Here is a 27,332-nt window from a genome sequence, read left to right as displayed (position 1 = left end):
ATTGTTATCAGTTGGCTGCAATTGCAAACCACTTTTCAATCCAGTTTTAGGCTGTGTGCCCACGATGCGATTTTTAAGCATTTCCGCAGCGGCAAAAACGCTGCAGAAACGCTTAAAAAACGCATGGTAGAAGGCCTGCCATGTTCCCCAATGATAATCCGCATGTGCTGTGCACATGCTGCGGAAATTTCCGCTTCGGGATATCATTGCGGAAAAATACGCAGCACTACCAATTATTTTGCGCAAGCGCAGCGTTTTCGCCGCCATTGACTTGTATTGGACCGCATGGAATCCGCATCACTGGATCTGTACATGTGGAATCCAAGCGTTTCAATGTGCGGATGGTACCCGGGTCTGGAGGAGAGGAGACTCTCCTCCGGACCCGGGTACCATAGAACCTGTTAAAAAAAGAATAAAATAAAAAATAAATATTACATTTTACTTCTGATGGCCCGTGGTGTGCTTGTCTTCGCTTGCCGGCAGATCGCGGTGGACTGAAGGACCTGCGCTGACGTCATTTAGTCATGTGACGGCAGGTCCTTCAGTGTACCGCGAGCTGCCGGCAAGCCAGGACAGAGCGAATAAAGACTCCGGGGGCCATCGGAAGGTAAGTATAGATTTATTTTTTTATTTTTTACCATTCTTTAAGGTCACACTATATAAATCCATGCCGTTTGCATGGATTTATATAGTGTGACCAAGTTGTCAAGCACTTTCCAAGTGATGCTAAAATTGCTTGGAAAGTACTTGTCAACCCGCATGCGGAAATGCATGTGAAGAACACTTCACATCCGCTTGTCCATGACAGGAAAACGCATGTACAATCCGCATGTTCAACCCGCATGCGGAAATGTCAGTGAATAACGCTCCATTTCCGCATGTCCCTGGCAGGAAAACGCATGTACAATCCGCATGTACAATCCGCATGCGTTTTTTCTGCCAGGGAGATGCAGAAATGCTCAGGAAAAAATCTGGAGCATTTCTGCATCGTGGGCACATAGCCTTAGATACTTTCTTGTTTTTGTTTTTTTTACTGTTTCTTGTGTATTAGATCATACAATAGTAGATTACAGTAGATGCCATTCATTGTGATCAGCTGATCTGGAAACAGTAATGGCATAATGCAAAAATACTATTCTGCTCTGTAAAAAAAGCCTAAAACTGATCACATAGTTTTTGACAAAACCTTTGGCGCAATAAATACCCACAAAGCTGCATTTCCTGAACAGGGACACTACTTTCTTTTCCATTGGTTATATACCATAGAATGTGTTAGAAATATTGGGAATACACTTCAACAAAAATAAATTGAGGCCACACAAGATGAAATGTTGAACAGGTTAGAACCAAGAAGAGCTACTATGTAAGTGACGCGCCCCTTGGGCCGTGGGGGTACCCAGAGCCGGGCCTTGTAGATGCTGGGGGTAGTAGTCACCTTGGTGGTGACCCGGTCCGTGATCCAGGGCGGTAGTAGTCTATGTGCACAAATATTAATGTCCGACTACGCCACCTGTGGATTGCGGTTATTGGGAACCGCGGCTGCGGAGCAGTCCGCTGAAGCTGGTGGTATGTGCAGCAAGGTAGTGTAACTCCCCACTGGAAGAGTGTAGCTTCAGGGCAGCGTGTATAGATGATGATGGTGATAGTGCCTGGATCAGTAATGATAACACGGAGTCTTTGCAGTGCAGTCCTAGGCTCTTTACTGGTGGTAATTATATAGGCCCCAACAGGAGTACTTGCTAGGGATGAGGGCCTGGTCAGTCTGGGAGCAATCCTAGAATTCCCCTGGCCAGGTGGAGTTGTAGGCCTGCCGTTCTGACTGTTCTCTTTGGCTATCTCGCGTATAGTCGTGTTGTAGCCCACGTCCCTGAGTGTGACGTGCTGTGCTCACCCGTATGGCTGGTGCCTCGGATCCCGTGTATTCCTCGCTCCTCTGTGGCGGTACTGGTCCTTTCGTGTGGCTGAGCCTCCGGGCTTCTGTTGGGCCAGGAGACCTGAAATCCCCTGCCCTGCGGTATCTGCTGCTGGGCCTGAAGGGTCCCACAGCCTCGGACTCCGGTGTCCGGTCCTCTGTAGTCTGACCAGGACGAGCTATCTCAGCTCCAGTCCCTGGCTTCTTACTCCTGTGTCCTCAGCTCGACTACAGCCCTGTCTGAGCTAACCCCGCCTCCAGATCCAGTTATATGGGGCAGGATCCTCCCCTTACTGTCCTGGGGCAGGAGGTGTTGCTTGTAGTGTGTTCCCTGACCAGGAAACTCCTGTTTTGCTCCCAGACATGGTATTACTCCCACTGTGGCAACCAGACCCCCTGGGGTGCCACATTCCCCCCTAGTAAATTTCAGTACTCCGGGACTGAACATATTTTGCAAAAATATAACAGATAACAATAAACAAGGTACATTAGAATATTACAAACATTACAGTCTTTATAGGTATCATCCGTAACCAGGTGTTCATTTCACCCAACAAGGTGCACTTCTTGAGGGACCCGTCCCAAACCCTCCACGGGGGCCCTGGGGTGGCTACAGGGCATTGATGATCCGGATGTTGGACCACGTCTTCAGCCACCTCCACGGGTTTTTGTTCTGTGGTCTGGCACAAAGGGGCACTTTATAGGTGCAACTATTTACAACGTAAAGTTTTTGGTTATCCATTGTCCATAACCTGAAAGTCTTTTTGGACCCTGTCGGGTAACTGGAAAAACATATTTAATACACACATATACAACATTTGCAATAATACAGTTATACATTACACTTTAAATTCTCCAACGAGCAGGGATCTGACCTCTGGTGATTCTGGTAGATCTACGGAGTACACTTTCTGTCAGTGCTCTACCTTGGTCCCCTGTATTTACCCCTGGTGTGGTGGGCTCAATGTACACCTCACTACAGGTGTTTGGAGGTGTCTCTGGTAGGTTGGGCAGCTTCCTACGGATTGTTTGGCTTACCGTGGGTACGACAGGCTCGCTACTAGCAGAGGGTAGATTCTCCTGGTCTGCTGATGAGGAATCTTCTGTCTCCTGGGCCAATGGTTCTTCCAACTCTACTGGGACTTCTACAGCTTCTTGAGGGGCTGGTTGGAGAAATGTAAGGACTGGCACAACTATTGCATTATTTACTTGTGTCCACGACCGTGGAAATTCTCCGAGTACTGTGCTGACTATTTCTTCCACTTCCTCTGCGGGTTGAGGGATATCTTGGTCTTCTTTAGCGTGTTGCAGCTGCTCGGGACATTTCTTCAGGTGGTCTCTGGAAACTGTTGTTGTTGTCTCACCTCCTTCCTTACTTATAAGGCACACCTTGGTGTTATCATGGTTTGAGGGTAGAACGGTGTACGGCTCTTCCTCCCTCTGGTCATCCAACTTGTGGAGTCGCCTTTTTCTCTTTAGGACTTGCTCTCCAGGTGACAAAGGGGGCAGCAGGTGCATGTTGATTGTAAGTCCTCTCTTGCCTTTCTCTTGCTTGGGACAGACTTCTTTCAACACTTTCCTGTTCCTTACGGTATTGCTGTTGCCGCTCAGTGTCCCAATCCGCATCTGGTGAGGCATCCTCTGGTGTCAGAACTCCCATATCCAGATCGATGGGCGGCTTACCAGGCCTCGCTCTCATCAGGTAAGCTGGTGTGCAGTTGGTGGAATTCACTGGGATGTGGTTGTAGAGATCCACCAGGTCTGGCAACTTTTCTGGCCACAGGCTGCGTTCCTCCAGGGGCAACGTCTTCAGTAGGTCTATCACCACCTGATTCATATTTTCACGCATCCCGTTGGTCTGGGGGTGATAAGGCGTTGCCCTGATCTTCTTGCAGCCGTACAGGTTGCAGAACTCCTGGAATACCTCCGCTTCGAAGGCCGGACCTTGGTCATTTAGCACACGTTCTGGGTAACCATGCGGGCGGCAGAAGTGCTGTTGGAAAGCTCTGGCTGCTGTCTGAGCCGTTTAGTCCTTGACTGGCACTACTACCAGGAACCGGGAGTAGTGGTCTACGATGGTGAGAGCGTAGACATAGCCTGACCTGCTCGGGGTTAGCTTCACATGGTCCAGGACTACCAGTTCGAGTGGCTGCTTGGTGATGATGGGCTGCAGGGGAGCCCTCTGGCTGTCTCGGTCTTTTCTTCTCAGGTTGCACGGTCCGCATTCTCGACACCACCTCTCGACTGCTTTCCTCATGCCAACCCAATAGAACCGTTCACGTAGCAGGACTTCCAGCTTCTTCCATCCAAAATGTCCTGCTCCATCGTGGTACGCTTCCAGGACCATAGACGCATCTCGCCTTGGGACTACCACCTGCCAGACCAGCTCATGTGTCCAGGAGTTGACAGCTCTTCGACACAGCTTCCCTTCATAGATGAACAGCTTGCTCTTTTCTTTCCACAGCTGTTTGGTCTCTTCTGGAGCATCTGAATCAGGGTATGAGTCAGCTTGTGTCAGCAACTCTTTGACTAGGCGGACAGCCGGGTCACTGTCTTGTGTTTCTGCCCATCCATGGTGGGGCAATGGATTGAACGTGGCTTCTCTGTTGTCAGAGCACCTGTTCTTCACACAATGGGAGCACTGATTTATCCCATGGTGGTGGAACGCGGGGATTTCTATCTCTTCCAGCTCCTCTGGGTCTTCTCCCCCGTCTGGCAGGTTAGGCATTCTGGACAGATCATCTGCGTTTGCATTCTTGTGCCCAGCCCGGTACTTGATGGTGAATTCATAGTTAGACAGTCGGGCCATCCATCTTTTTTCCAGGGCACCAAGTTTTGCAGTGTCCAGGTGTGTCAGCGGGTTATTATCCGTGAAGATGGTGAATTTGGAGGAGGCTAGATAATGCTTGAAGCGCTCAGTCACAGCCCAGACGATGGCAAGGAACTACAACTTGAAGGAGCTGTAGTTCTCTGGGTTTCTTTCTGTGGGCCGGAGCTTCCTGCTGGCATAGGCTATTACCCTCTCTCTGCTTTGTTGGATCTGGGACAGCACAGCTCCCAGTCCCACGTTGCTCGCGTCCGTGTGAAGGATTAAGGGCTGTCCATAATCAGGGTAGGCCAGGACCTCGTCCCCTGTGAGAGCCATCTTTAGCCTGGTGAAGGACTCATCTTCCAGCTTGTCCCATTTGAATGGTGGTTTCTGGTTCTTGGCCTTTCTGGACTGGCCTATCAGGAGGTCCTGCATAGGTGCCGCCATCTTGATGAAGCTTGGTATAAACCTTTGGTAGTAGCCTACCAACCCGAGGAACTGCCGCACTTCTTTAATGGTGGAAAGTCTCGGCCAGTCCTTGATTACGGTGATCTTGTCAGGGTCTGGTGTTACACCGTCAGCGCTTACCACGTGTCCTAAGTACTGTACTTTGGGCTTCAGCAGGTGACACTTATACGGCTTCACCTTCAGGCCAAAGCCAGCAAGGGCTTCAAACACTTCCGCCAGGTGCTTCAGATGATCCTAAAATGTCTTTGAGTATACTATGACGTCATCCAGATACAGGAGGACTGTCTCAAAATTCTTATGTCCTAGACAGCACTCCATCAACCGCTGGAAGGTTCCTGGGGCGTTGCAGAGCCCGAATGTCATGCAGTTGAACTCGCTGAGGCCCATCGGGGTGGTGAATGCGGTCTTTTCCTTATCCGCCTCTGCTACAGGAACCTGCCAATACCCACTGGTAAGATCCAAAGTAGAGAAATAATTAGCAGATTTTAACGCAGCTAGTGACTCGTCTATCCTGGGTAGCGGGTATGCATCTTTATGAGTTATGCGGTTAATTTGCCTGTAGTCTACACACATTCTCATTGTGCCATCCTTTTTCTTTACAAGAACTAATGGAGCTGCCCAGGGGCTACAACTATCTCTTATTACCCCAGCCTCCTTCATCTCTCGTAACATCCCTTTGGCATTCTGGTAGTGTTCTGGCGGTACAGGCCGGTACCTTTCTTTAATGGGTGGATGGTCTCCCGTGGGGATATGGTGTTGAACCCCCTTTACCTGCCCGAAGTCGAGTGGGTGTTTACTGAAGACCCTCTCATACTCCTGGACCACCCGGTATACTCCTTGTTTTTGATGTGGAGGGGTGGAGTCAGTGCCCACATGCAGCTTCTGGCTCCAGTCCTCCATCTGTCCCTTGGAGCCATTATCCTGCACCTGTTTGGATGGAGGTAAGGGTTCCACTGTCTTTATGGAATTTTGATTGACGGTGAATAGCTTGGCTAGGGTGGCATACCGGGGAAAATGGACTTCTTTTTCCCCAATGTTCAGGATGCAGACAGGCACTCTCCCATGGCGGACATCAACCACCCCCCTAGCTGTCAAAATAGTGGGCCTACTGTCAGAGTAGACGGGCTCTACCAGGGTCTGGTAATCTCTACCCCTTAGACCGATGGCTGCCCGGCACCATATCAGCATTTCACTTCTTGGGGGCATGGCAATAGGGAATGGGTCACTCATCCTAACACTGCCAATCTCACCACCAGACAGTTCTACCTGTTGTCTTTTCATCAGGGCCCTGATCTCTCTCTGTAGAACCCGCTGTTGGCTGGAACTGGCGGTCTCCGCAACCTGCTGTAACAAAACAATTATTTCTGCAAGACAATTTTCAATGACATTAGTGCCCAAGGTTATCATGGGATGACTTTCTCGGCGATCAATGTCGACAATAATCAGTCCTTGTGCTGGCAGTTCAACCTTGCCAACCTTTATGGTCATTTCTTTGAACTCCACCTGAGGTACGGGTTGACCATTGCTGGCATAAATGCTCAAATGTTAATCTGGACGGCGGGTGATGTCAGAGTCAGTCCAGTACCGTTTGAAGAGAATGTAGGGGATGGTGGTCACCTGGGATCCAGTGTACAGCAATGTGCTCATTGGAAAGCCGTCCAGCACGACAGGTAGGACCGGTCGTCCTCCCACATATTTGTCTCGCCAGCTTGATGGGCCTGGTGGTCTTATGCCTGGGGGTTGGCCCTCTGCCCCAGGTTTTGCTCATTTAAATGACAGTACCTTGCATAATGTCCTGGCTGGTTGCAGAGGCGGCAGATGGGTTGTCCGTCCTGGTCGTAGCGGTCGCTGTTCCTCCCTCTGGATGCTGGAATCCTCTTCTGTCGACGCCACGGGACGTCCTCCGGACTGGAAGCCAGCTGGATCTTTCCTTTGGGAGACACCTGCAAGGACTGCACAGTTTTGGTTAGCGCGGCTACACTTTTAGTTAACTCTTGGACCTGATGGTGCAGGTGTGTAGACGGGGCATTGTCCAGAGTCTGTGAATTAGCTCCTACAGGCTCCGGGGAAAAGGGTGCCACCTCCTGGTGGTAGGTGATAGCTGGGTGCCGGTGAGCTGTAGCGCCACCTGGTGCTGGTTCTCGTAGCACCCGGATGGCCCTTTCCTTAAACTGAGCAAAGTCCAAGTCAGGGTTTTGCAGAGCCATTATGCGTAGCTGGGTTCGGTGGGCGCTGGACAGTAAACCCTCAATAAATTGTTCAGTTAACAGTCTGTTTTCATCACGCACACTGTCAGGGTCTACCTGCTTGATGGCCCTCAGCGCCTCCTGCAGGTTTAGAGCATAGTCCCGTACACTGTCCTTCATCTTTATCTCTGCCGTAGTACAGGTGTCAAAAGTGTCCTTTAGGCGGGCCAGTATCTCTTTTACAGTCCCTTTTTCTCTGGCTGACCAGGATTTTACTTCTCTCTGGGCTGCACCAATCAACTGGCCTATGAGGATGCTCACTTTCTGCTCCTCGGACAGGGGATATGCTTTAAATAAACTGCTTAGTCTCTCCTTGAAGTCACTCAGGGTGTGCGACTCTCCTGAGTACTGGGGCAACCACGCTGCCCCCGGTATATAAGGCATGGTGAATGGCATTACCGCAGCAGCGGCCGCGCCGGTTGTTGAAGTTCCCTCCATATCGGGCGTCTTCCTCCCCCCTAGTGAACCGTGGCCTACCTTCCTTCTCTTTCCTTCCGTAGGCCGCAGTTCCGCAGGCGATGATCTCCGTCGAGGACCTGGCGTCGCACACGTCTGACGTCAGCGCTCGCTGTGGCTCCTTCCAGGACCTGGCGCTGCGTTAGTACGTGGGGCGGGGCTTTGGACTTCGCGCGTTTTCAGCGATCACGCCCCTCTTCTTCCTGCGCAGTGACTTGAAAATGGCGGACGATGGCGGGAAAACGGCGACAGATGGCGGGAAATCTTCACCACGGTATGCGACACTGTCTGTGAAGGCGCGCATTACCCGGTGGTAGCGGGCACGCAATCCTGCTGACTATGCCAAAGTTGACGCGCCCCCTGGGCCGTGGGGGTACCCGGAGCTGGGCCTTGTAGATGCTGGGGGTAGTAGTCACCGTGGCGGTGACCCGGTCCGTGACCCAGGGCGGTCAAACCAAGGTAGTAGTCTATGTGCACAAATATTAATGTCCGACTACGCCACCTGTGGATTGCGGTTATTGGGAACCGCTGCTGCGGAGCAGTCCGCTGAAGCTGGTGGTATGTGCACCAAGGTAGTGTAACTCCCCACAGGAAGAGTGTAGCTTCAGGGCAGCGTGTATAGATGATGATGGTGATAGTGCCTGGATCAGTAATGATAACATGGAGTCTTTGCAGTGCAGTCCTAGGGTCTTTACTGGTGGTAATTATATAGGCCCCAACGGGAGTACTTGCTAGGGATGAGGGCCTGGTCAGTCTGGGAGCAATCCTAGAATTCCCCTGGCCAGGTGGAGTTGTAGGCCTGCCGTTCTGACTGTTCTCTTTGGCTATCTCGCGTATAGTCGTGTTGTAGCCCACGTCCCTGAGTGTGACGTGCTGTGCTCACCCGTATGGCTGGCGACTCCGATCCTGTGTATTCCTCGCTCCTCTGTGGCGGTACTGGTCCTTTCGTGTGGCTGAGCCTCCAGGCTTCTGTTGGGCCAGGAGACCTGAAATCCCCTGCCCTGCGGTATCTGCTGCTGGACCTGAAGAGTCCCACAGCCTCGGACTCCGGTGTCCGGTCCTCTGTAGTCTGACCAGGACGAGCTATCTCAGCTCCAGTCCCTGGCTTCTTACTCCTATGTCCTCAGCTTGACTACAGCCCTGTCTGAGCTAACCCCGCCTCCAGATCCAGTTATATGGGGCAGGATCCTCCCCTTTCTGGCCTGGGGCAGGAGGTGTTGCATGTAGGGTGTTCCCTGACCAGGAAACTCCTGTTTTGCTCCCACATGGTATTACTACCACTGTGGCAACCAGACCCCCTGGGGTGCCACATAAGTATTATCCCAGGAGATTAGTGGAATTATCTATTAGGGTATATGTAGCATCAATAAACATTACCTGTCCCCAGTTCAGAAGTACCAATTTTTGCTCTTATTTTTTCCTCACTGCTCCTCCACACAGTTATAGAGATTATAGAGATATGGGCCTTTTGATTTAATGCTAACTTTAATGTCTTTTCCAAGGTGGGGGTAGCTCACATTGTAATTATGAAGATCAGCCTAAAAGCATGCCCCAGGATTTATCTTCTTTAAAGGGAATCTGTCAGTAAGATAAACCCTTCCAAGCCATCTACAACCCCTGGCAAAAATTATGGAATCACCGGGCTCAGAGGATGTTCATTAAGTTGTTTAATGTTGTTGAAAAAAAGCAGATCACAGACATGGCACAAAACTAAAATCATTTCAAATGGCAACTTTAGGGCTTTAAGAAACACTAAAAGAAATCAAGATTAAAAATGTGGTACTCAGTAAGGGTAATTTTTTTCAGACCAAGCAAAGGGAAAAAAATTAACCAAGCAAAGGGAAAAAAATTATGGAATCACTCAATTCTGAGGAAAAAATTATGGAATCACCCTGTAAATTTTCATTTCCAAAACTAACACGTGCATCAAATTAGATCTGCTCATCAGTCTGCATCTAAAAAGGAGTGATCACACCTTGGAGAGCTGTTGCACCAAGTGGACTGACATAAATCATGGCTCCAACACGAGAGATGTCAATTGAAACAAAGGAGAGGATTATCAAACTCTTAAAAGAAGGTAAATCATAACGCAATGTTGCAAAAGATGTTGGTTGTTCACAGTCAGCTTGTTACGGATCCGGGTGGTGGAACCTCTGTGCTGCGGTGCAAGGAGGGACCAGAGGGGCGTAACTAGGTATCAACTCGGACCGACCAAGGTCGTACGGCTGCTCAATCGACTCTGTGACCAGGGAAGGACCGAGCAGAGGGACCAGGTGCTACTCTGGGGACTGACCTTGTATGAGAGCAGGTGACTCCCATGGGTCAGAAGGCAGGGACTGACCGGTACAGCAGATGAGCACGGCAGGCAGTCTGACGGGTGATCCGGGCAGACGGACAGGCAGGCACGGCAGGTGACAAACAGGAGCCTCCAGGTAGGCTGACAGGAAGGCACGGCAGGTAACAGGCAGGTGCTTCCAGGTAAGCAGGCGGGTTGGGCCCATAGACAGAGTGGCGGACTGGACTGTAGGCAGACTGTCGGGCTGGAGAGTAGACAAGCTGGCGGGCAGGACTGGTAGTCAGGCTGGTGGACTGGACTGGTAGTCAGGCTGGCGGACTGGACTGGTAGTCAGGCTGGCGGACAGGACTGGTAGTCAGGCTGGCAGGCAGGACTTGTAGTCAGGCTTAGCAGCGGGACCTGAGGGCTAAAGCAAAGTTTAACACACAAAGCTACAACCTTGCAATGGCACCTCCATATTGGAGGAGGTGCCTTTTATAGGGGAAGTCCTCCGGCCATCGGCCGGGGACTTTTTAGGGCGGCGCGCGCGGCCCCTTTAAGAGGGAGGGAGAGCGCGCACGCCCTAAGCACAGAGCCGGGGAGGCTGCGTGCACCAGTAGCAGCTGCAGGGAGGCCAGAAGACGCCGGAGCAGGACCGTGGCGGTAAGGGGAGCGGCGTCTCTGCCGGGCATGAGGCAGAGACGCCGATGCTACACAGCTGTGTCTAAAATCTGGACCAAATACAAACAACATGGGAAGGTTGTTAAAGGCAAACATACTGGTAGACCAAGGAAGACATCAAAGCGTCAAGACCGGAAACTTAAAGCAATATGTCTCCAAAACAGGAAATGCACAAAAAAAAAAGAGAAATGAATGGGAGGAAACAAGAGTCAATGTCTGTGACTGAACTGTAAGAAACCGCCTAAAGGAAATGGAATTTACATACAGAAAAGGTAAACATAAGCCGTCATTAACATTTAAACAGAAAAAAATAAGGTTACAATGGGCTAAGGAAAAGCAATCGTGGACTGTGGATGACTGGATGAAAGTCATATTCAGTGATGAATCGCGAATCTGCATTGGGCAAAGGTGATGATGATGGAACTTTTGTTTGGTGCCGTTCCAATGAGATTTATAAAGATGACTGCATGAAGAGAACATGCAAATTTCCACAGTCATTGATGATATGGGGCTGCATGTCAGGTAAAGGCATTGGGGAGATGGCTGTCATTACATCTTCAATAAATGCCCAAGTTTACATTGATATTTTGGACAGTTTTTATCCCATCAATTGAAAGGATGTTAGGGGATGATGACATGATTTTTCAAGATGATAATGCATCCTGCCATAGAGCAAAAACTGTGAAAACATCCCTTGAAAGAAGACACATAAGGTCAATGTCATGGCCTGCAAATAGTCCGGATCTCAATCCAATTGAAAATCTTTGGTGGAAGTTGAAGAAAATGGTCCATGACAAGGCTCCAACCTGCAAAGCTGATCTGGCAACAGCAATCAGAGAAAGTTGGAGCCAGATTGATGAAGAGTACTGTTTGTCACTCATTAAGTCCATGCCTCAGAGACTGCAAGCTGTTATTAAAGCCAGAGGTGGTGCAACAAAATACTAGTGATGTATTGGAGTGTTCTTTTGTGTGTTTGTTTTTCATGATTCCATTTTTTTTTCCTCAGAATTGAGTGATTCCATAATTATTTCCCTCTGCTTGGTCTGAAAAAAATTACCCTTACTGAGTACCACATCTTTAATCTTGATTTCTTTTAGTATTTCTTAAAGCCCTGAATTTGCCATTTGAAATGACTTTAGTTTTGTGACATGTCTGTGATCTGCTTTTTTTTCAACAACATTAAACGAATGAATGAACATCCTCCGAGCCCGGTGATTCCATAATTTTTGCCAGAGGTTGTATATGGGCTTGTAGGCCATAGAAAGCTGAATAATATTATACTTTGATATTTGTGATCTGATGTCTTATTCCAGAGAAATCCATGTTTTTCTTATACTTAAATGATCTTTTCCAGACTATGGGACAGATACTGATCTGCATGAGACTCTGTCTCCAGGGATTATTTTATATGAAGGGGGAGTTACCAGTGTGAGACATGTAACTAACACACGACAGTAGAATGTCTTTGTCTTACATACATATTTGCTGCAGCTCTGTCTGCCTGTGAGCTGGAAGCCGAAGCTGAGAGGATCCTGCAGATTTGTCAGGTATAATCACACACAGCTCTGCAGTGAGATGAGGAGAGCAGAGAGCGGCCATCCCACATCACACTGGGAACTCCCTCTTTTATTTAAAATAATCCCTGGAGGCAGGTTCTCATGCAGATCAGAGTCCGGACCCAAAGATCTTATCAGCTCATTTACATATAAGAAAAATGTGGACTTTTCTGGAATAAGACATCAGATCGCAGATTTCAAGGTATCATTTTATTCAAATCTCTAGGACCTACATGCCTATATAGATGGCTTTGGAGGGTTCATCCTGCTGACCAATTCCCTTTAAGAAATTTTATTATCATAAATTGGTAAAATTCTCTTTGTTCTTTCTGTTGAATGGAGAGATTTTTGAATGCTATGCTGTACTGCCTGTTGCCTAGCTTACCTGCCACCTCTGCAGTTAAATAGTGATGGCCAGTTTCCCGGATAAGAAGGGTTTATAGAGTCTTTTCTATAGATCTTGCAAGTGCTGCTTTGAAGCTCTCCGCATGGCTGTATCCAGCCAGCTTCAGGGTCCCTGCACGCCTCCAATGCTGCAGAGGTAAAGTTGCCTTTGGTAGCAGAATAGGAGCGTATACAGTTCAGGTTACAGGTGCAGCCATGCTGCTGGTCCGAACTGTCAATCATTAGGAGCACACCAGCCTTTGACAGGTAGGAAGCTGAAAGGCAGGGAGCTGTGCACTGCTAGAAAAAGATTGTGAGAAAATTCCTTTAAATGGAAACTATATGTGTATGCCAAATCATTGTGATATGCTTCTTAAAGTCTGTTAACATCTGTTTTCCAGTTTTCGTTTGATGTACAATAAAAAATTATACTGCGGTACCGTGTTAGCGAGAAAAGTCGATGTAAATAATTTTATGCCCAAAAATGCCAAAATTATTATAGGAGTGATACCTTTATTGTAATTTTTTCTGGTTAACCATTACAAGTATCACTCCTATAATAGTTTTGTTATTTTTGGGCACAAAAGTATTTACATCCAGTTTTCGTTTATCACTAAACCACAATACTTGATCCTATTTCTACACAGAGCCAATGCTACATTTCAGTTGCCAGTAATAATCTCCTTATAACCATGGATCTAATTTTTTGTGAGGGTGTGACAATGTGTCAAAGATGCACAATGCTATCTGCAACTGCCAACAGGTGGGGAGTCGCAAGCAGGGGACCTCTGGTGAGGGAACACAGAAGAAAACAATCGCAGACCAATACAAATTGAAATGATTAATTGGCTGTATACAATGAGTTTTGTCTAATGTAATTTTCAGGGCACAACATATTAAATGGTTTCAAAACTATTTCTAGATGTTTCAGAACAAACCTTTTTCAGGTTGTGTTCCTCATAAAAATTACACCAACACCTTGTTACTTCACACATTTCCACACCAAAATGACAATCTCTGTCGTGTATCTAATGATAATATCTAATTCTCTCCCACAGGGGCGTACATAGGAATCATGGGGCCTCATAGCAGAAGCTCTAATTGCCCCCCCCCCCAAAAAAAATATGTAAATAATTGTTGGGGTCACCAAAGATCAGATCTCACAACTTTCCAGTCTTTACATAGTAATTTTCCTCCTGCTGACGTCCCAGATCTCTCTTTCATTGCCCCATAAAGTGTGATGCCAATAAAAGGGACCCCCAAACACACTATGAAACCCCCATCTTGAATTCCTCCACATGCACAGTATAATGACCCTACTGTACCCCACCTCAACTCCCAGGGTAAAGTATGCTGACCCCAACACAGTATGATCCCCCAACTGTGAGCCGCTAGAGAGGATGGTACATAATAAGGGACGGCGCTATACATAATAAAAGAGGAAACTATATAACTAAGGATGGCGCTATACATAATAAGTGAGTAAACTATATCCTAAGGGACTGTGCTATACATAATAAGGCTACATTCCTGCATCTGTGTGCAATGTCAGTGTGCTGCCCTGTTTTACTGACGCATTGAGCATGTCCTATTCTAATCCTCAAAATCGGATCAGAACAGAACATTCTCTGACCCTCACAGATCTCATTATCAGATCCGTGATTTTCATGGATGTGTGAATGGGTCTATAAAACTATACGAGTCCGTGGACCCCCATCATTGCTCTCTCCCAGCACCCTCGTCATTGCTCTCTCCCAGCACCCCCGTCATTCCTCTCTCCCACCACCTCCATCATTGCTCTCTCCCAGCACCGCCATCATTAATCTCTCCCAGCACCCCGGTCATTGCTCTGTCCCAGCACCCCCGTCATTGCTCTGTCCCAGAACCCTCATCGTTGCTCTCTTCCAGCATCCCCATCATTGCTCTCTCCCAGCATTCCCATCATTGCTCTCTCTCTCAGCACCCGCATCATTGCTCTGTCCCACCACCCCCATCATTGCTCTCTCCCAGCCCCCCATCATTGCTCTGTCCCAGCACCCCCATCATTGCTCTGTCCCGGCACCTCCATCAATGCTCTCTCCCAGCCCTCCCATCATTGCTCTCTCCCAGCACCCCCATCATTGCGCTCTCCCAGCACCCCCATCATTTCCTCTCAGCACCCCCATCATTACTCTGTCCCAGCACCTCCATCATTGCTCTCTCCCAGCCCTACATAATTGCTCTCTCCCAGCCCCCCACCATTGCTTTGTCCCAGCACCCCCATCATTGCTCGCTCCCAGCACCCCCATCATTGCTCTCTCCCAGCAACACGTCATTGCTCTCCCCTTCCCCACCATCCCCATCATTGCTCTCCCCAGCCCTATCAGCCCTATTATTGCGCTTCCCAGCCCCATCATTCTTCTCCCCAGCCCCATTATTGCTCTTCCCAGCCCCATCAGCCCCATTATTGCTCTTCCCAGCCCCATCAGCCCCATTATTGCTCTCCCCAGCCCCATCATCCCATCATTCCTCTCCCGAGCCCCATCAACTCCATTATTCCTCTCCCCTGCCCCATCAGCCCCATTATTGCTCTCCCCAGCCCCACCATCCCCATCATTGCTCTCCCCAGCCCCATCATTCCTCTCCCCAGCCCCATCATTGCTCTCCCTAGCCCTACCATCCCATTATTCCTCTCCCAGCCCCATCAACCCCATCATTCCTCTCCCCAGTCCCATTATTGCTCTTCCCAGCCCCATTAGTCCCATTATTCCTATCCCAAGCCCCATCACTCCTCTCCCCAGCCCCATCAGCCCCATTATTGCTCTCCCCAGCCCCATCAACCTCATTATTCCTCTCCCCAGCCCCATCAACCCAATTATTGCTCTCCCCAGCCCCATCAACCCCATTATTCCTCTCCCCAGCCCCATCAGCCCTCTCCCCAGCCCCAATATTTCTCTCCCCAGCCCCATTATTGCTCTCCCCAGCCCCATCATTCCTCTACCCAGCCCCACCATCCCACCATTGCTCTCCCCCCACCTCCCCTCCCCAGCATTTCAGTAAAAAAAAAAAAAACAACAACAACAACTTACCTCAGCTCGCTCCCCTGCAGCAGCATCCTCCTGATTGACATCAGCTTTCTTCCTGACCCAGGCGCGCGCTGCATGATGACGTCATCAAGCTGCGCGTGCCTGGGTCAGGGAGGAAGCAGAGGACGAACCCTCCAGCTCCGCTGCTATTCTCCTCCTGACAGCAGCGGAGCTGCAGGGATCGCTCCCTGACCACCGCGTGCGGGGAGCAGCTGCACCTTGCGGGCCCCTTGGTGCAGCTGCATGGTGGGGACCCGGCGCAGCTGCATCGGCGGTGGTATGTCCAACCCTGGACTGCTATGGGGCCCCCTGGCTCACGTGCCCCATAGCAGTTGCGTGGTCTGCCGCCATTGGCGGTACGCCACTGCTCTCACACAGACTCTCTAAGGCTTTACCTTGCTGGCCCTGCTCTGCTTATGAATTTTCTGCCCCCACATGTATTTATTCCAGGATTCCATCGAGTAGGAAATCTCACTATTAGACAATTAGACCACACCTCAGGATCATCCATATCCACTCACACCTTCCCTCCTCGGCCCTGAATCTTAAAAGTTTTTTGGGGAAATAGTGTTATTTATCATTTTGGTCAGTGTTAGGTTAAAATAATAAAAATTGCCCTTTACTCACAGGCTCAGTGCTGCCTCTCTGTCACTGCTCTGGTCATTCCCATTGTTTATAGGCTGCAGCGATGATGTAACGACTTATAGCACACACCACCACTGCAGCCAGTCGCTAAGCTCAGTAGGTTGTACCATCTACATTTCCATGGCCTCAGAACACTACTCAGAGGAAACCACTTAAGCTGTCCACATGCATCTGTTGACCTCGCTTCAGCTTCAGTTCACACAATACTGTGACAGGCTAGACTCACAGATGACTGGTGATCACTCTGGAATCTCAGCATCCATTCAATGACACACGCTGAAGGTCCTACTTGGTAAATTAGCTTCCCTCCTCAGGCTTGTTCATTCTCAGGCAAACAACCCTTCTTCACATAGTCTTGCCTATCATGGCTTCTGACCCCTGCCGCACCTCCTTCACAGCTACAGCTTTCTGTCTTCTCCAGCTCACCACAGAGGGACAAGCTTTCTCTTCACTGGTGACCAGGTTCCCTGCCTAATTAGTACCCACACCTTCAGAAGTCAGATCTATGCACTTATTTAGTTCTCGCTGGAATGGTGGAAAACTTTCTTCTTATCTGGGATCTCTTGTACTACCATACCAGCATCTATAATTCTATAAACTCCATCCACCAATCTAACCAATCCTTCATACCTCTCTGTCAAATGTCACCCAGTAAAATTTTCATTTCTCTATTTTTTGTCAAAGCATCACATATGCATTGGTGCTGTGTTGCACTGTATTTTAATAGCCAGCAAAATCTGGTTAACCTGCAGAGTCCTAAAGAGTAGTCTGGCCATAATGTTCAAAACAACTCTAACACATGAGCTGTCCATGAGTACAACTTGACACCACCATGACCAAAGCTTCCTGGCATTATTTAGCCTCCTGTACCACCAGTACGTGTGGCACCACCTGCTCCAGAGCTAATTGCAGAAATAGCAGATTTTCCCCTTGTGGATCTCTTAACTACATATTGCCCTGGTGTGTATCCCCCAGGCCAAAAACCTTGTTCTTTGATGACATCACCTCCTTGAGATCCCTATCTGGTACCCAGGCCTTGTTCACCACAAAATCATCACCATCTTCATCCTTGACTCAGCTGACAATTGCCTCTGTGTAAGATAATGGCCAGAGGTCCTTGTTCCCCCAGCCGTATTCCCACCAATAGATTTCCAATGGCTCAGATTACTGCTACCATTGCCAGTGCCCCTACCATCATGTCTTACAGAGCCAGCAATACTGCTAACGGTTTGAAACAACCTCATGTCATCTGAATAAAAAGGCTGATTATTTATCTTTTCCAATGAATCAACTGGAAGAAGTTGTTCTGGTTGAGTATCTTTCTTAGCACCCGGGGTGCTGTGGGTTAGGTGACTAAGAGGCAGAACATATACAAGTGCCATTTATGGAACTGATATTTCGCTATGTACAACTTTAAGTAATAGCCGTAATATAGGTCTTTCTCTCTCACTCTACCAAGTTTGTTGCCAGTGTCAGTATTTCATACATTTTGGCAACTATAATATTAACAAAATGATTTTACCAAACATATCAAACACTGGAGAAATATGGAATTGGGCATAAAAGCTAGGTACGGTGCATGTGACAACCAAAAAGGCTTAAGCGACAACTGAACAATAGCCTACTCTGTGGTGTCATTATACTGTATAGGGGACTGTGGTGGCATCATGGGAGGCTTTTGTGGTTTCAGACTGTTAGAGGGCATTTTACTGTCTGGAGTCCATTAAACTGTATGGGGGACTTTAGGGCATCATGCTGTGACAGCTGCAGCAGTGATTATACTGTGTTTGGGTGGGTTGTGGGGGCCATTATACTCTGTAGAGAGCTGTGCAGGTTGTCTCACAATTCCACCATGCTGGAAGTGACAGCTCAACCTCGCTATAGGATAAGGGCATGCTGAACTATCAGTATTGTGAAAGGCCATTCGCCCAGTCTGAGGCAGAGGTGTTCTGGACTGTCGGCATTGTGATTGACAGGACAGCTGCCCAATCTGGCTGGGCCTGTAGAGTCTTCCAGGTGTCACCCATTCTGGGTGATTACCTGGTTATTAAAGCTGGCTGGCTTTTATCAGAGCTTTCCAGTTGTAGCCTTGCTCAAGAGCTTTGTTAGCTCCATGCTCTGAGTTTGTATATTCTGATCTTTGTTGCCTGACCATGGATTTTCCCTTGACTACTCTTTTGCCTTACCTTTTGTCTTTAACGCATTCTAACCATAGTTACCAGACCCTGGACTTGCCCCTGACTATCCTTTTGTCATATCCCTTTGGCGTACCCTACTGGCTTTTGACCTCAGACCCCTTGATTTCCCCACCTCACGTCTTGTTACATCCAACGAGACTTTTTGGAACTTTTGTCCTAAAATATGCCCATTCAGTTATGTACCTATGCCATTGACTACCATAAAAAAGGTATACCATGGAATATACTTTTTGTTTGCATATAGTATATTGAAAAGTGTAGTTGACAGTTAATGGCAAATGTATATTGACTATTACCATTGAAACATTTGCAAAAAGAAACTCTTTGGCATATGTCAGACAAATAATAGTCTTTGTGCACTTTGCATTTTTGCCTCAGGAGAATGTTATAGCCAGACTCCAATGTAGAAGCAAGACGTGATGTGAGCCTAGAATTACTGATCTGACATAATTTTAATATATTCATTCAGCCACATGTATTAACTCTCTGGTGGTTGATAAGGATCTAGTTCTTCACTCTACGTCTCTGTCATATTCATTATATTAAGAGATTCTTTGTTTTTTTCATCATTATATGGCATTTCTATATCAAAGGAGGATAATCCATGAACAAAAGCGCAGTATGCAATGTAGAAAAATAACTTATTAATGCACCTCTATTAATGTGTCTAACACTGACTAGGAAGATTATGTTAACTAAACTACAGAGGGAACTTCACTTCTGATTTATTCACGGACAGTGGCGGGCTGGGCAGAGGGGCATATTCCCCCCCGGGCCACTGCACCATCAGCAACGCAGCGCTGATAGGCCGCCTGCGTCTTCATCGGCCTGACCAGAATGGTCGCGTCACAGACGCAGCCGTGTCTGCTAAGAGTGATGGCATGCAGCGCGCCCTACACTGCTGCTTCCTGCTGGAGAGGAGCTTCAATGATGCACGTGGGCCGGACAGGAGACAAGCCAAGGGAGTGTAAAAACACTCCTAATATGTCTATGTTTATGTATATATCTTTTTATATGAATTTTTGTGTATATGCCTGTATGTGTATATATCTGCATATGGGTTTGTGTACATGTTTGTCTGTGCATTTCAGTGTATGTGTACGCGCACAGCTGTGTGTGTTTACAAGTGCATTTCTGTGTATGTGTGCGTGCCGCGCTCTTGCATGTCAGCGTGTGAATTTTTGTGTGCGCATGTCTTCGTGTGTCTGCGTGTGCATTTCTGTCTATGTGTACATGTCTGTGAACATGCCTGTTTCTGTATATGTGCGTATTTACACGCATGTGTGTGTACGTGACTGTGTATGTGTATGCTTGCCTGCGTATGTATGTGTGCTTGTTCGCATTTATGTGTGTGTGTGCATGTCTGCGTGTGTATGTGTGCACATGTCTACATGTGCACTTGTCTGCGTGTGCGTGTCTGCGTGCATGTGCTTGTCTGCATGTGTCTATGTGTGTGTGCGTGTGTCTGAGTGTACATTTCTGCGTGTGTCTGTGCATGACTGCATGTGTATTTCTGTTTGTGCACGTGTGCCTGGGTGTGGGCATGTTTGCATGTGCATTTCTGTGTATGTATGCATGTCTGCATAGGCGTGTCTGGCTGTGTGTATGTCTGCTTGTGCATTACTGTGTGTGTGCGTATCTGCGTGTGTGCATGTCTGCGTGTCCGTGCCTACATGTACAGTACAGACCAAAAGTTTGGACACACCTTCTCATTTAAAGATTTTTCTGTATTTTTATGACTTTGAAAATTGTACATTCACACTGAAGGCATCAAAACTATGAATGAACACATGTGGAATTATATACTTAACAAAAAAGTGTGAAACAACTGAAAATATGTCTTATATTCTAGGTTCTTCAAAGTAACCACCTTTTGCTTTGATGACTGCTTTGCACACTCTTGGCATTCTCTTGATGAGCTTCAAGAGGCTACTTTGAAGAACCTAGAATATAAGACATGTGTTAATTCATAGTTTTGATGCCTTCAGTGTGAATGTACAATTTTCATAGTCATGAAAATACAGAAAAATCTTTAAATGAGAAGGTGTGTCCAAACTTTTGGTCTGTACTGTATGTGTGTGACTGTGAGCCTGCGTGTGTATGTCTGTGTATGTGCGTTTGCACGCACGTGTGTGTACGTGTCTGCGTATGTGTGTGTGTATCTTTGTGCGTGTTTGCGCACTTCTGCATGTCTGTGTGTCTACATATGTGTGTGTGTGTCTGCATGCTCTTCCAAAGGATTTGAGGAGACAGTTTGGGAAGAATGTGTGAAGAAACACTATTGTGAACGAGGGGAGGGGGGAATGGGTGCAGGAACAGAATGGGGAACGGATATGTATGAGGAGAAAGTATGGAGAGTGAGGGGGTTGTGTGACGAGACAGTATGGAGAGTGGGGTGATGTGTGAGGAGGCTATTGAGGGGAATGGTGTAAGGAGACAATATTGGGGGAAAAAAGTGTGAGGGGGCATAGAACTTAGCATAGACTAGGTAGTGTATGCGGAGGTATAGGGGGCAGCATGTGGGGACAGTGTGAGGGCACAGCAAGGAGGGATTAGTATGCTGAGGAGGGGGGTGGTGAAGGAGCACAGTATAGAGACTGGGCAGCATAGGGGGGACACAGTGTGAGAGGACAGTCTGAAGAGGAGACCCAGTATAGAAAGGATAGGACAGTGTGGAGGACATGTACCATAAGAGAGGTGGAGTGTGGGTCATATTTTGTACAGGAAGCAATGTGAGAGACAATAGTTTAGACATGGGAACAGCGTAGGGCAAATATTTTCAGGAGCATTATAATCACTATGCAATTTTTAAGGGCACCATGTCGGGATGTGTTGCAGAAGACCGGAAAAGATAGGAGTGGGCAGAGAATAGCTGTGGATGGGAAAAGTCATCATGGCATCTGGACAAGACAGGGCGAAAAGAAAGAGAACCACTGTAATCAAGAAGACATCGCAAATAAGATATCTGGATGTAAATGTTTATTTGTGATTATGCTTGCCTGTCATGAATGCTGTGGTTCCTGTATGGTCCGCAGTCTGACGATGACTGGTAATAACAACTCCCAGTATCTCCATTGTTAAGGACATACTGGGAGTTGTAGGTTCATGTGATACAAATGTATGTACATGGGGTTGAAAAGACATTGCAATTGATGTACAAAGTACTGATGGTAGTTCAGGTGATGTATTTATGTACTGATGTGTTTGTGCATGTCTTCATGTGTGTGCATGTCTGTGAATCTAGAATTGTATGAATTTTTGCAAGATACATGTATTTAATGGTGTGTTGTGTTTTTTAAAAATATTCATATGTTTTGGGTTTTACTAAATCTATAAGGGCACTTTGACATGTGTTAGGAAATTCCATTTTTCTTTCCAGTTTTAGGAACAGACCAGTAAAATTAATCCTTTCGCTAATCTTGACATGTCACCTTAAGGATGTGCTTGTATGGAATGGGTTCAGGAGCTGAGCCCGCTCCATACCGGACAGATGTCGAATGTGATACATAGCCGGAATTTGCCTGTAACATCAATGATCAGAGCTCGCCTTGATTGCTTGATTGCTTCGTTGTATTTAAATGCCCTTGTCAATCAGTGATAGTGGCATTTAGATGGCCGGTACATGCACTCACCAGCTCCTATCAGCTCCCCTGTGACACAGTTATTATCATGTGTTGCTGCCATGTTAGTCATTCAATGAAGCCTAGCCTGAGATTGGGCTCCTTGTAAGATGTCACAATCAAAGTGACGGTATGTTATTACAGCATGCTCACTTTGTAGTGAGCGGTGACTGTAAAGTCTCCTCTCCTTGCATCGATCCTATGACAGGAAACAAGTGGTGGCAGGGAGAATAAAACTTAATTTTCTTCTTGTAGCCAAATCTTTTCCATTAAGCTGGCTAACCAGGCTTTAAACGCTATTTACCCTATATCTGCAGATAAATAGCGTTTCTCAAGGTGACAAGTTACTTTTAAAGAGGTGTCTAACACATTTGTAGGATTTCACTCTGATTCATACCATTATGTAATGTGCTATTAAGACTGGGATGTTTTCACATTCTCTGAGCCCCTCACATTACCAGTCCATATGCAATTTGCAGAGATAATCACCTGCCAACTACTTTCTCTTCTGGTTTTCCCATTGTTTCAATAGAGAAACAATGCAGAAGAGAAAGAGGTTGGCACATGATTATTAGTAGGCAAACTACATATGGAGCGGTGATATGACGAGCACAGAGGGAGTGAAAACAGTCAAATCCTAACAGTAAACCTAAAACGAACGAGATTTTTATTTCATTTTTTTAAAGGTGGTGTTTAAAAAGACCTCACTAAATAGCTAATAGCTTTTATAGTATTATGTTTATGTCAACACAACTTGCTGTTTGATGAATTAGGAAAAACTGAGAATAACATACAGTTTCCAATTGACAGACTTTTTATTCTGTTTACATATCCCTATAGTAAGCATGGATTTGTATCTATGCAGTAAGCTCAGTTCTGGTACTGTATCTATGTAGTAAGCTCAGTTCTATTCCCGTATCTGCGCAGTAAAATTGGTTGTTACTATATCTACTATACGTAGTAAGCTCAATTCTAGTACCATGTTTATGCAGTAAGCTTGGCTCTGTTATTGTATCTGTGTGGTAAGTTTGTTTTTGTTGCCATATCTATGTAGTAAACTTGGTTCTGCTTTCTTATCTATGCATTAAGCTCCTTTATGTTCCTGTATTTATGCAGTAAACACGGTTCTGGTACCATATTTATGCAGTAGGCTTGGTTTGGTTCCTGTATCTATGCTGTAGTTTATTTCTGTTCCTGTATCGATGTAGTAAGCGCCATTCTTTTCACATATCTATGTACCAGCCACCATTATGTCTAAAGCCTGTTACATCTGCTGCTTTAATGCAGTGGCCAGAGGTAAGCAGGCTAAAGATGGGCTACCCCAACTCAAAGGCCACTGCTTTGTGCTTGCCCCCAGGCCTGGAGATTAGACTAGGTATTCCGATCCAAGTACATGTTTCACAGACGTATTAAACTGGCCACATTAACATACATTTTTTTACCTTTTAGATTTGAAACCTTACAGATAACCAGCAAAAAAATAAAAATAAAAAAATAATTTCATATTTCATGTTAATAATAGTAATGAGTGGGTTATTATTTGTATATAAAGAAAAATGATATGTGATCATCCTCTACACTACTACCCCACTGTTCTCATATGTAGCATTGACAACTATTACCTCTAATTCCCCCAATAAAATACAACGCTCATTCATATTCTGCCTAGCAAGATAACTATAATTATTATTCATTATGAATGGTGGTGGAGATACCTCTGCCATTTACCATTTGTAGGGGAAAACATCAGGAATAGATTGGTAAAAAATATAATTATTTAATACTTATCCTTTTTATAGACGGAATAAACCTTAACAAGACAATACCAGCTCTTATCCTTTTACTACATTGCTGAATCTCATATGGAAGAAATAACTGTATAGATCAGAATGGCCGTCTGTGTTTAGAAACGCCATGCAACTTTCTATTTTTCATATATATTTATAATATATTTATAATATTTTTCTTAAGCTTTTACATGAGTGAGGCGACAGAAAACAGCACCATAGAAATGGATTTTTCTAAGGACATAAAGTACAGAAACTATTTTAGCTTAGAAAATAAGGGCAAATAAGAGTAGAGAAGCAAATGTTCCCTCTCAACATGTTTATCGGAACTTAGTTTAGTAATTCCTGCCTATAAAATGACTGTTGGATTGTGCAAGAACTAGAGCGTCTCCCCAGGTACCTGAAGCGTTGAAAGCCTTTCTTCCTGAACGCCTACAGTGATATGAGCAGGTCTCAGTCTTGTGGTGCATGTGTTTAGTCATACATTATAGTTGTGTATATATATATATATATATATGTATATATATATATATATATATATATATATATATATATACATACACCGATATATATAAATACACGTACCGTCTTATAGGAAAAAAATAGGTGGAGAAAAGAGCTCAAAATATGTACTAGCTGCTCACAGGATTAAAATATACGACGACGAGTATATATATGGATACTAGTAAAACATGTATAGATGTAAAATATGTACTATTTGTATAAATATAGAATATGTCGTTGTACAGTCATGGTCAAAAGTGTTGGCATAATTTTTTTCGGCCTATTTTTGGGGTTTGTCTGAAATTATGTCCAACTCTGTTTTTTTGTGTTGTTCCAATACACACAAGGGAAATACATATGTGTAATTGCAATAATGTTCTGGGAGGAATACTTCACTTTCTGGAACAATTTCAAGGGTGCCAACAGTTTCGGCCATGGCGGTATATTATAATCTTGTGAGTAGCTAGTACATATTTTTTACCTTTTTTTCACCTATTTTTTTTCTTACTTACAGTAAGAATTATTTAGAGGGGTCATTTTTAACCAGCTGGAGTAATTATCAAGTATTTTTGTCTTCCTAAATGTTCTCCTCCTAAAAATCTACATTCAAGCAGATTAAGACACAGATATGTACGTTTGCTGGATGCATAAATGTAACATGATCCACCCCATGTTCTCTCTTTACCCAGTGCATTGTGAATTATTGTTCAGCCCAGATTCATAGAGATAGGAATTTGCAACTCCACAGTGGATAACAATGAACCATCCCCAGGACATCATTTGAGGATCCAGGAGCCGAGACCAAAATATGTGAAAAGCCCTGTATCTAACACGTCACACTTTTAATAGTCTTGGTTTGTTATGGGACAGACTGGTCCCTGGCCACTTCATGTACGAGGCACAACTACCACCTCGGTACATCTACATCACTGCACATAAATGGAGCAGCTTAGGTTAATTATATTGGAAATCTACATATCTATGATCTATTTGACTTATTTTGTGTGCAGTGTATTTTTAGAAATATCTAGAGGAATATGTTTTCGTGCCGTTTTACAATACATGAAAAAAAAAATTGTTTTAGGCATAACTGCAGCCTAGATTCAAAGACAAGGTGTAACATACCATAGAGGCTACCATTGGGCTATTACGGGGTTCAGAAGATGAGCTTTTCCTCATCCTTTAGGCCAAGTTCACACGTTCAGTATTAGATCAGTTTTTTACGTCAGTATTTGTAAGCCAAAATAAGGAGTGGAACAATCAGAGGAAACGTATAATAGAAACACGTCACCACTTCTACAGTTTTCATCCACTCCTGGTTTTGGCTTACAAATACTGATGTAAAATACTGACCAACTATTGAACGTGTGAACGTGGCCTAAGGGTTCAAATCTAGCAAACAAGTAAGGAGACGGTAAACTTCAAAGGTTGTACAGGATCTTAAGCATTTAGGGCGATTCATCAAAGCTTTTAAGCCACAAAACTTTTGTGCAACGTCACTTTAGATCAGCTCTACTGAAATGGACGACACAAGAAGTCTCTGCGGGGACATGGCTATGCCAAATTCATCAAATCTGCTGGCACTTTCTTTCACTGGAGTAACATTTGCACCTCTTGTGAATGCGCCTCTTAATGAATTCAGTGCCATGTACGCTGTCAAGACTGGTGTGGAGCAAGCTCTCCCTATGCCAGGCTTGACAGCGTTCGTGGTCTTGGTGAATTGACCGCTTAGTCATTTTCATCTTGGTAAGAACCTGTATGAACCAGCGTACTTGTGCCCCATAATAATTTTCACTTTGCTATAATTTTTTTTCTATTTGGACCTCAGCCACAGAACCATTGACCATCAGTGCATTGGATCCAGTTTTCTTCAGTGTTTGGTCAGTGTGTTACTTTTTACCATCAGTGTTGCATCAGTGTTTGGTCAGTGTCAGTTTTTACCATCAGTATTTCTTTAGTGATTTTCACTGATGAAAAAAAAAATGCAAATCTTCTTCCTTACATTTAAACTATAATCATGGAGATGACATGGATTGTTCACTGATACCATACATTTGCTGTCCATGATTTTCACAGACCCATAGACTTGTATTGGTAATTTTGATTCGTGACTCACATCAACAGCTGACAAGTCTGTGATTTTTACAGACGACTAGATGCGCAATAAAAAGAAATGGACTCGTGAGCAGACACATATAGAGGTACGTGTTTTGTCTATTATAGACTTAGATAGAACACATACTGTACATGACTCATGAGTATCTGAATGAGGCCTTCAAGAATGAAGTTTGAGCACTCAGACTAATTTTTTTTTACTAGACCTCCAGTTTCTGCCTGTGCAGGTTTAAAAGAATTTATGGGACCGTGCTTATGATAAAATCCCCCACTTACAATAAAATCACAGTATCCACGATACACCGTCAGTATCTTTCCAATATAAGTGACAAAGTAATTGCAAAAAAAAAAGGTATAACATAAAATTACATTCTAACAATAGTTGGAAATAGAAGCATTGTCAATGCCCGTTTTCTTCTTCTCTCTGGAATACTGTAATGTAAGATTGGAAATCCTTTTTCTGCATTTGCTCATTTTCTCCAAATTATCGTTTTTTTTTGACAGTTTTATAACCACAAGACATGGGTGTTTTTTTTTTCTGCTGTGACAATGAAGTAGTTAAGCATTTTCTTGCCATAGATTGCAGCCCTATACTGGTTTATAAAGTGATG

General features: G+C 45.6%; 1 protein-coding gene across 5 annotated transcripts in view; it reads left to right on the top strand.

The window, feature by feature from the left end:
* The window catches only part of ADGRD1 (adhesion G protein-coupled receptor D1), a 1,511,981-nt gene that overhangs the window by 256,922 nt on the left and 1,227,727 nt on the right, over positions 1-27,332 (top strand). The gene's annotated exons all lie outside the window — the stretch shown is intronic.

Source organism: Phyllobates terribilis, unplaced genomic scaffold (genome assembly GCF_046119375.1).
Source record: "Phyllobates terribilis strain yellow unplaced genomic scaffold, ASM4611937v1 Scaffold_1__5_contigs__length_1240528914, whole genome shotgun sequence".
NCBI lineage: Eukaryota > Metazoa > Chordata > Amphibia > Anura > Dendrobatidae > Phyllobates > Phyllobates terribilis.
This window is presented reverse-complemented; position numbering and strand designations above follow the sequence as displayed.